This window comes from Oculina patagonica, chromosome 10, assembly GCF_052425735.1.
Source record: "Oculina patagonica isolate OP01 chromosome 10, crgOcupat, whole genome shotgun sequence".
Lineage (NCBI taxonomy): Eukaryota > Metazoa > Cnidaria > Anthozoa > Scleractinia > Oculinidae > Oculina > Oculina patagonica.
The window spans coordinates 12,160,446-12,171,520 of record NC_135767.1 but is presented as its reverse complement, the minus strand read 5'-3'; the positions used below and the strand labels follow the sequence as shown (position 1 = coordinate 12,171,520).

At 40.6% G+C, this 11,075-nt stretch overlaps 1 pseudogene across 1 annotated transcript; it reads right to left on the bottom strand.

Annotated features, from left to right (window-relative positions):
• Positions 1 to 2,396: 2,396 nt before the first annotated feature.
• On the bottom strand, positions 2,397 to 10,634 carry LOC144667249 (cytochrome P450 3A2 pseudogene; annotated as a pseudogene). Its single transcript, XR_013573297.1, has 2 exons — positions 10,093 to 10,634; positions 2,397 to 3,169 (listed from the first exon to the last, which is right to left on the bottom strand). The product of XR_013573297.1 is annotated as a cytochrome P450 3A2 pseudogene (transcript).
• Between the last annotated feature and the right edge of the window lie 441 nt (positions 10,635 to 11,075).

The following is an 11,075-nucleotide window of genomic DNA, read 5'->3' as shown; positions in this document are numbered from 1 at the left end:
CTCAGTCATTTTTCATTCCAAAGCTATCATCCTGTTTTCTATATTTTTGACAGGTAACTGAAAAAATAAATGTATTAAATTTCGAAGCGACAAGAGCGTAAACTCAGCAGCTCAACTTCAGATCAAAAAAAAGTCCTGGATGTCCACCTTCACGCTTGGCTGCCCTTAGCCAATCATAAGGCAGAAATGGTTTTTTCCCGCGAACATAACTACAACTACCAGAAGTCTTTGCGCTTTTACGTCATAATGCAAATGGTCTATTGCCGGGTGACACACGAATAAGTATCAAAAGAGAGTTTCTATCTTGCTTGCATTTTTATTGTTTTCCAAAATAATAGGCGCTGCTATTCTTGAAGGCTGTGTTTTAGAACTGAGCACCACAGTTTGAAAAACTTCTCTTTAAATAGTCAGTGCGAGGTTGTGGAAGAGCTAGTTTGTTTTCAGTATCCCTTAAACGATAAGCATTCGGGCTATCGCGAAAGACAAAACTTGAAGTCAAATATTCTGTTGTCAGCCCATGCAAGATCATGATAGCTTTCTTTTCTAATCTTTGATGACAGAGTTTCCGCCACCATAGTACCGGGAACAAATCGTTCGCGTAACTTTCATAGCTAGCAGACATTAATAAGCGGGCTGCGCGACTTTGAAGCTTCTGAAGCTCTTCAGATAGGCCATTCTGACTACACTAACACGATACATTCAATGTGAAGAGGTTATTGAGGATGCGTCAGTCAGTCATCTGAAGCAAAATGTATCCTAATACAGTAATCTAATGTAAAATGCATCCTGATTACAATCGTGAATCTAGCAAAAACAACAGTTGGCTCTAATAGTACTTAGGTGTGTGCTACGCCAGATACGAAAAACCACTAAAAACCATCCTTTAGATGTGGCCAAAAATATGTGGAAACGTATTCCTCATCTAATGCAGCAGCACAAGACCCCGAGGAAAGGCCACAACTAAATAATCTAGAGCATTTTTCAAGACTTGTTACAAAAGCTTAACAAACAACACTTTAAAGAAAATCAAGCGAAGACGAGGACTGACGACGAAGAATGGCCTAAATCTCCCGCCAAAACCTATATATACCTAGACATCCCATAACAACCCGCGAACCTCTTAATCGTGCCGTCAGAATAGTAATTTCTGACTAGTTCATTCATTCAAACGTCAGAAATTACATTTTGTTACCGCTTCCCCATACAATATTACAATACTCGAAGCGAGGCTGAAGGCTATTATAAACTTGGATAAATTATTGAATAGAGTGTGATGTCGTATTCGTTTGATTGCACCAAGCTTGAGGCGATTATCTAGATAAGAAGCAAACCGTTTATATTTTTATAGGTGTGTCCCATAGTACTGCATTGTACGTAACAAAATATCACGATCAACTGTATCGAAGGCCCTGTTAAGATCTAAAAGGACGAACAGCGTTTTCTTGCCTAGTTCCTAGGCCTCTATTTTCGTCGCGGTCAACTCGTTTCGGGTCACGTGGTCCGAGTGGAAAAGTGACGTCAGTAATACCGTGAAGGCCTGGGAAAAAAGCCGTACAGGGACTAGGCAAAGCGTTATCTAAACCACGATCAATGTTCTGAGAGCATTTTTCAGTAACTTCCAGTAGTGCTGTAATCGTAGTGTGTATGGACTCAACGTGCCCTGACCTTCACATATATTTTGTCTTTTGGTGACATTAGTATAACTGCTCGATGTTCCAATGTGGCTGCGGTTTCAGGAACGCGTTCAAACTTGAATTTCTGCATGATTTTCAGCAAGCCAATCTTAATTTCCAACAGTGCGAAGCGCATACCGATACATTGGCGTGGACCTGTTCCAAATGGGAGAAAGGAGTAGGGGTCTCGTTTAGGCTTTGGTAGATTGTGCTCCTAAAAGTAGCATATTATGCTACTAGCAGTGCTTAAAATTTTGCCAAATTATGCAAAAATTATGCCAGAATTCCCAAATTATGCTTCTGATTTCCGAAATTATGCTCACAAAATGACGTAGATTCTGTACATAGAGGTGCGCAATAACGACAACAAATTACGATGTTTTCAAATAAACTGTTGTTATAAATTTATTTGTGTTTTATGGCAGTTTGTCTCGGCCGTCAGCTGTCCAAATTAGCTGCTCGCATTTCTGAACCGTTTTTAAAATGCCTCCAACGACTTAACAATCACAATTGTATAGCTAAAACACGCATTGCAAGAACAAACTACCTAAATTTAATTTAATTTATTTCTGTAGAAAGTACACCAAATTTACTAAATTTTATGAATTTATGCTCCAAAAAGTGCTAAAAATTGCTAATTATGCCGTCGCAGTGCTCGTTTCACAAATTATGCTTTTTAGCTCCAATTATGCCAAAAATTATGCTAGCACAATCTACCAAAGCCTAGTCTCGTTTCTCCTTGGCTTCGGCAGAGAAATTCTCCGGGTTGAACTCCAGGGGGTTGTCCCAGACTTCCGGGTCCCGATGTAACACATAGGAGGGGATGTTGACATCAACTCCCTTGGGGAACCGGATGCCCTTGATAACGACCTCTTCGGCGCAGCCACGAAGAAGAAGGAAGGCAGGGGCACAGAGACGTAGGACCTCGCACACGACTTGATCCAGGTACCCGATGCTTTGTACGTAGTCGTACAGCGGGGTGTCACCGCGGGCCTCATCGGCTTTATCGATCTCCTCGATGAGCTTGTCTTGAACGTCTGGGTGGGTAGCCAGGAAGTATGCCGTGCTAGACAGCGTGGTACCTGTGGTCTCGAATCCAGCCAATAGAAATACAATGGACTGGGGCAGGGCCATGATTTCTTCATCGCTTAACTTGCTGACTCCGTCAACAGTGACCTCGTGGGCTTCCAGCATCAGTTGTAGCAAATCTCTTCTGCCGGAATGGCCTTGTTGTGATTTTTGTTCCAGCATTTTCCTTGCTAGGGCGACGAAGAACTCTGTGTTCGGTAAGGCGTTGACGTAGCGACTCAGATATTTCCAGAAGGGGAGCATTGAGAACGCTCGGATATAAAGAGGCATCTGAGGGGCTTTTCTGGCTTTTTCTATAAATGTTTCATCTGGGTTCATTTGAAGATCGGTATCGAATCCAAACGCCGCTTTCATGATGACTTCTAACGCGAACAGGCTAAAGAGACGGATGGCATCCACGGATTCACCTTTATAAAAACGAAATCTTAAAATAAATGACAAATTAAAAACATACAAACACAAAAGCAGACAGATTCGAGATGTGGTAAGTCTGACTCATTTTCATCCTCGGAGACCCAGGGGCAGTTAGTGGGGCGAGGGAAACGCGAAGATGCGGGTAGAAAATAGCGCGAAACTGCGAGGGAAAAAATCAGCATATAAAAGTTGTATTGACTGAAAGTGCCCCTGGGGAAAGAGTCTTACCAGACCAGTTCAAAAAGCTCTCTGAATACTGCCTCCTGATTGGGCAGAAAAATCTTTTGTATTCCCTTTGTATTAATCTGCCCAATCGGCGACCAGCCTGACTACAGTCCTTTTGGTGTGTTCTCACACGAAATATGTACACAAAGCCAGTTCGCTCGCCATACCTGTCTTGCTTGTTCGCCAAGAATTTGCTCGGGAAGGAAAAGTTTCGGCTAGTGCCTCCCCTGGTTGAAAACGTCGAAAGTTTGACGGCCATGCACGCGGAGAAACGGCGGATTCTTCAGATTGTGGTCGATCGCAGGTATCGTAACACTTGCATGCTGTTTGCGAGTTTTAAAAGTTTGTGTGCGATATGGTAGTTGCACTGCTGTAATGGATGTTTTCAGATTTTTTCTGGGAAAAACAATGGCAGCTTAACGCGAAACTTTTCCAAACAAGAGTAATATTTTTAAGAACAAGCCCGGCAGATGTGTCAAGCGGCTGTCTATAGCTACGCGTGCACTGAAGCGTGCAGCAGCGATTCCTAAGTTTTTTATAGGTGAGATAATAGAAGATCGCAGCTGGAAGCGAAACTACAACAACAACAAAAAGTTTATTTAAACAATCATATTATTTACAATATTTTTCACCTCCCACAATTAGCCTAGTTATTCGAGGCGGGAGGTGAAGAAGAAAATGAAGAAGAAAAAATAAATAAATAAAGTTACAAAAAGGTAATACCTTATCTATATTAAAGAAAAGATAGTAATAACAAAGATAACTTCGAATATCATAGTAATAAATTAAAATAACAATGTGTTTTAAGTTACATTAAGCTAAAGATTTTAGGAAGTCAAAAACTATTTCCAAACAAACTTTCAAGACCTTACATTTTGTAAATTTTTCCGTCGATCGACCGATTAGCTACGTGCGAGTGTAATGTGTGCAGCACCAATTGTAGCACTCAAATGACGGTCATATTTCCCGAAGACAAAATTTTCCCGACACTTCACATCCAAGTTGAGGAGGCACTAGCCGAAACTTTTCCTTCCCGAGCAAATTCTTGGCGAACAAGCAAGACAGATATGGTGTGAGCGAACTGGCTTTGTGTACATATTTCGTGTGAGAACACACCAAAAGGACTGTAGTCAAGCTGGTCGCCGATTGGGCAGAATAACACAAAGGAAATACAAAAGATTTTTCTGCCCAATCAGGAGGCAGTATTCAGGGAGCTTTTTGAACTGGTCTGGTAAGACTCTTTCCCCAGGGGCACTTTCAGTCAATACAACTTTTATATGCTGATTTTTTCCCTCGCAGTTTCGCGCTATTTTCTACCCGCATCTTCGCGTTTCCCTCGCCCCACTAACTGCCCCTGGGTCTCCGAGGATGACTCATTTTTTAAGTGATGACAATCACTTAACGTGAGGATGCGAGTTGGGGTATGTCAGGATTAAACCTCGTTCCCAGGGTCCTCTCTATCTCTCCTTCAATTCACTGGATCTTTTCATACTTTACAGATTTGTGAAGAACTGGTTTATCTGCAGTAGTATCAGTAGTTTGTGCAGTGTGATTGATACATTGCGTGCGGCACAGACCCCAAGTGCTCATTTCTTTGTGGTATATGTATTTGTGAAAGAGAATACTTCTTTGCAACTTGTATTATCGGCAAACTGTGTTTGCTTTCTTTCTGTTAAAACGGAGACTTTGGGTAAGGAGAGAGTGTCGGAAAATAAGTTATTGGATTCGATTAGAAAAAAAAAGCATAACCATAACATCCGAAAACTCTAACGATCACAGTGGGCTTATTTGAAGATAATCTAATGTGCATTTTCTGGATATAAGTGAACAGAATTCGAAATCAATGAAGCAGACAGCTCTTCATTCAAAACAGTGTTAACAAGACGGCATTTGACCTTAGTACTACTAGCTCATACCCACGCCAGGTATCGAATGTCGTTTACGAAATGTGACTCTTAAATGTAACGCAAACTTTGTTAAAGCAGCAACAACAACAGGATATCTAAAAATATACGATTCCGGTAATATCAAATTAAAATTCCTAAAATACTGGCGAGTCAGTCAAATCAGTGGCACGCTTCACAATTAGGTCAGCTACTTTTAAAAAATATTAAAGAGGCGCTTGTTAAACGTCATCACTTCTGCATGCATTGCGTGCCGTTTATTTTAATATGGGCGGAACTCGAGAGAGCAATGAAATGGGAAGGGAGGCAGGGATAGGAGGGAGAAGGATAGGAGCAATGTAAGAAGAGCGGGAGCGAGGAAGGTGGGAACATCGGTCTGCAGCGACTGGCCAACCCGCCGAAACAAAATTATAAATTATAAAGTTATTTGGATGTCTTTCATTGCGTTCTGACGCTGTGCTATGCATGGTCACACAATTTACAAATAAGGTGAACTGTTGAAGTCTCCTAAAAGCCGAGAACGAGCACTTCGTAAATCACATTGCAAAATTGCCAAAAGTCTGCCAACTTTGCTGATGAGTTAAAAAAAAATGATGGAGAGGACTTGAGGAGGAAGAAAAGTTTTTTACCTAGTTTTCCTACAAAAAGAAACCCTCGAAAAACTCGAACAATAAGTTATTTATAATTAATAAAAAAGCTGCCACGAAACCCTACCAAGCATGAACAAAATTTACTAGATTAGCATATGTGTGCATGCAAGTTCATGCAAATATCGACCCAAGCAGACTAGATTTTGGTTCTGTAAGCAGATATATATATATTTTTCGTGCCATGAGTAATGATTTTGCACCGCTTTAAGATTATTATTTTTGTCGTACTGCTGACATTCAGTTGTTTAACCGTGAGCTATTTAGTAGACTCCACAACATCTGTTACATTGATATAGGATATACTCAACGAGTAACGAACGCAGAGTCTGTTGGATTAGCTCAATCGGTAAGGTGCCAGTCTGCGGATCGGAATGTCGTGAGTTCAAGTCCCAGAGGGTCGAGTTTTTTTTTTCTTTTTTTTTTTCTTTTTTTTTTTTACCCCGTAGCAATAAAATGGTTTGTTTATTATATCAACCCGATTTAGCTTTCGAATGCTCCTTCATGTACGATGCTGGCTTTACAGATAGACACGAAAGTCATCCATCGATTATGGCTCTAATGTCCACTTTTCTGGCGGTCGATTACTCAGTCTACACGTAATTTTCAGCCACATTTTGTTTCATTGCTTCTTCTTTTTCTTTTCAAACCTCTTTAATTTTCACTGGAGCTTACAATTACGTGAAAATTACGTGTAGACTGAGTAATATATAGATTACTATATATGACTACCAGTGGATAAACTGAAGACTTCATCTGCTATTAAAGTGCTCAATGGTAAAACCAGAGCTGTGAATAAAGAATGAATAAAGTGCTCAATGGTAAAACCAGTAGGCATTGTTCCATATTTTCAAATTTGTATATCTTTTCATGTAACCGTTATTGTAGTCAGTTGCCTGATGATTGCTTCGTAAGAGGCATGAAACTCCGAGTAGCAATTAAATGTATTTGAACTAGTCCGACTCCAGAAATTCATTCTAGATTACTATATATATATATATATATATATATATATATATATATATATATATATATATATATATATATATATATATATATATATATAATAGACTGATTAATATATATAGACTGAGTAATCGACCGCCAAAAAAGTGGACATTGAGAGCCATAATCGATCGATGACTTTCGTGTCTATCTGTAAAGCCAGCATCGTACATGAAGGAGCATTCGAAAGCTAAATCGGGTTGATATGATAAACAAACCATTTTATTGCTACGGGGTAAAAAAAAAAAGAAAAAAAAAAGAAAAAAAAACTCGACCCTCTGGGACTTGAACTCACGACATTCCGATCCGCAGACTGGCACCTTACCGATTGAGCTAATCCAACAAACTCTGCGTTACTCGTTGAGTATATCCTATATCAATGTAACAGATGTTGTGGAGTCTACTAAATAGCTCACGGTTAAACAACTGAATGTCAGCAGTACGACAAAAATAATAATCTTAAAGCGGTGCAAAATCATTACTCATGGCACGAAAAAAATATGTATATCTGCTTTCTAGCAATAGAAAATAGTTTCGCGATCCTGTTATAGTTTCGCAGCAGTTTAGTAGACTCCACAACATCGGAATGTCGTGGGTTCAAGTCCCAGAGGGTCGAGTTTTTCTTTGTTTTTTTTTTCTTTTTTTTTTACCCCGTAGCAATAAAATGGTTTGTTTATTATATCAACCCGATTTAGCTTTCGAATGCTGACCTTCATGTACGATGCTGGCTTTACAGATAGACACGAAAGTCATCGATCGATTATGGCTCTCAATGTCCACTTTTTTGGCGGTCGATTACTCAGTCTACACGTAATTTTCAGCCACATTTTGTTTCATTGCTTCTTGTTTTTCTTTTCAAACCTCTTTAATTTTCACTGGAGCTTACAATGTTTTCATTCTAGTGAATAAGCGGCCAAAGTACTAATGTTTATTGAAGGTTTGTCGCTGACTGTGTTTTGATGTTATTTTTTCAAGACGTTTCGGCTATTGCTTAAGCCTTCATCAGTTAAAAAATCAAAGCTTTCACACGCGATTTAAAAAATAGCAGCACGTTAGCGCGCGCTTTAAAAATAACGTGTAAAAGTTTGAAACAAAAGAAAACGTGGCGCGAAACTCATGCGCGTACGTGACAAGGACTTGTAAACCTCTGGGATGACAGCATGGTCGTTCCCAGAGTGCGTATCCTTTATGGACAACCAGGCTTCCAAAAAGAGTCGCTTGTGGTAATTTCGCTCATGTCCAACTACATTGACGGCATTGAAATCCATGTGGTGATTACTTTCATGTACATGACAGGAGATCTTTGAGTCATGGTCGAACATGGCCACTGCTCGTTTGTGTTCCGCAATCCGGGTCTTTAATGGTCGCTCCGTTTGACCGTAGTATACAAAGTTACAGTTGGTGCAATTGATTTTGTAAACTATGCCAGATCTTGGGCGGTCAACATCATTTTGAGCCTTTGGGCGCGGAAACAAACTGTTTACAGTCACCAACTGTAACTTTGTATACTACGGTCAAACGGAGCGACCATTAAAGACCCGGATTGCGGAACACAAACGAGCAGTGGCCATGTTCGACCATGACTCAAAGATCTCCTGTCATGTACATGAAAGTAATCACCACATGGATTTCAATGCCGTCAATGTAGTTGGACATGAGCGAAATTACCACAAGCGACTCTTTTTGGAAGCCTGGTTGTCCATAAAGGATACGCACTCTGGGAACGACCATGCTGTCATCCCAGAGGTTTACAAGTCCTTGTCACGCGCATGAGTTTCGCGCCACGTTTTCTTTTGTTTCAAACTTTTACACGTTATTTTTAAAGCGCGCGCTAACGTGCTGCTATTTTTTAAATCGCGTGTGAAAGCTTTGATTTTTTAACTGATGAAGGCTTAAGCAATAGCCGAAACGTCTTGAAAAAAATAACATCAAAACACAGTCAGCGACAAACCTTCAACAAACTATGTCTTCCCCTGACTACAATTACACTATTTTCAATACTAATGTTTATGGCGGTTTATAGGTTCAAGACAAGCTCCCGGTTAAACCGAATGTCAGCAGTACGACAGAAATAATAATCTTAAAGCGGGGCAAAATCATTACTCATGGCACGAAAAATTACTTTAGAGTACAGTAAATTATCTGCTTTCTAGCAATAGAAAATAGTTTCGCGATCCTGTTATAGTTTCGCAGCAGTTTAGTAGACTCCACAATATCTATTACATTGATATAGGATATATTCAACTTGCATTACAGAGTCTGTCGGATTAGCTCAATCGGTTAGGTGCCAGTCTGCGGATCCGGAGGTCGTAAGTTCAAATCCCAGAGGGTCAAGTTTTTTTTTTCTTTTTTCCCTTTTTTTTTTTTTTTTTTACCCCGTAGCAATAAAATGGTTTGTTTATTCTATCAACCCGATTTAGCTTTCGAATGCTCCTTCATGTACGATGCTGGCTTTACAGATAGACACGAAAGTCATCGATCGATTATGGCTCTCAATGTCCACTTTTTTGGCGGTCGATTACTTTCTACACGTAATTTTCAGCCACATTTTGTTTCATTGCTTCTTGTTTTTTTTTTCAAACCTCTTTAAATTTTAAAGGCCGCCTTTATACGGCCTTCTTGCTTCAATATTTCTACCATCAAACTATGGCGGCCATGTTGCGCGACTCCGTACGCCGTACGTACGCGCCCGCGAACCATGCCGCTATCCATGTTGACCATGAAAACTCATTTCGATAGTGTTTCTTCTTTCATACCATTTGCCTGCCTATGGGGCTCCGCACAAGGCGCCTTCGGCGCCTTGGGAGCTCCGCTAAAAAAGCTGCCACGAAACCCTACCAAGCATGAACAAAATTTACTAGATTAGCATATGTGTGCATGCAAGTTCATGCAAATATCGACCCAAGCAGACTAGATTTTGGTTCTGACTTCTGACGTCCTGCAGAGCGCGTGAACAATGAAATAATCATTGTATTTCCTTTGTTGCAGTATAGCTAGTGTTTTGTATTGGCGGCTCTTGTGAATCAAAAAGAAAACCCAAATTGTAAGGCCAAATAAATAATAACTGCACATTTAACACTAGAAAAAGCAAAGCTAATCTTAAAGCTAACTGTCATGCCAATTGCCTAATCTTACCCGTTTCAGCAAACTTCTCCATTTTGGCTGACAGTTTGTGCGACGCCTCGTCGATTATGGGGACGATCTCTTTCAGCTTGGATGCAGTAAATGTCGGTGTGAGCGTATTGCGAATACGTTTCCATGTCTCGTCCCGCGTAAGAAACAGTCCCGAGCTGAGGGGAGGGTTGGGTTTAATGAAAGCCGGTCGGTTCGGGAACTTCCAAAATTCCTTGACCGTGATCTGCTTGACAATTTCAGGGTCGGTGACAAGAATTACTGGTGTTCGACCAAAACACATCTTATGCACTCGGCCATACTTGTAGAAGTAATTCAGGTACATTTTGTGCATGCCGCCATACTATTTGAAAATATCGGGAAGGTTGCCGACCCATGGCCAGGGTTTTGGACCCGGGAGCGGACAGTCGCCGAGTATCGAGTTGTAGCGTTGCAGACCTTGCCAGTAAATAAATACTAGTATTCCAACGATCAACGCTGACCACGTATAAACGTTGGAGCTGAGAAAATACTGAACCACGGACTCCATGTTTGCGTGCAGAGAGAACGGTGACCCCGTTGGGCCTGATCCCGTGCGTCATTAAATAACAATTGCGTGACAAGCTAGGCGTGACGACTCATGATCAAGGGCACGTGTAGCCATTTTGGTAATCTGAACTCGTTTAGCATGTTGCGTTTCGAACTTTGGTCAAAATGTGCATCTATGTTAAACTGCAATTGAAGAGTTTTAACGGTTTCTACAAAAGACATTAAGGGTTTTTAACAGGGACCGCGGAGGGGGAGGGGCTGGTAGGGCTATAGCCCTAACACTTTTTTGGTTGGGTTGATATTTTAGGGCTCATGAAAATGATAATGTAATATATAGCTATAGGCAAGCCAAAAAAGCGGAGCTCCACATTTATTAAAAAATGACCTAAATGGATAAAAACTAAACCTTGCCCACGCGGAATCTATCGAAACTGCGTTCAGAAAGTAAAAACATCATG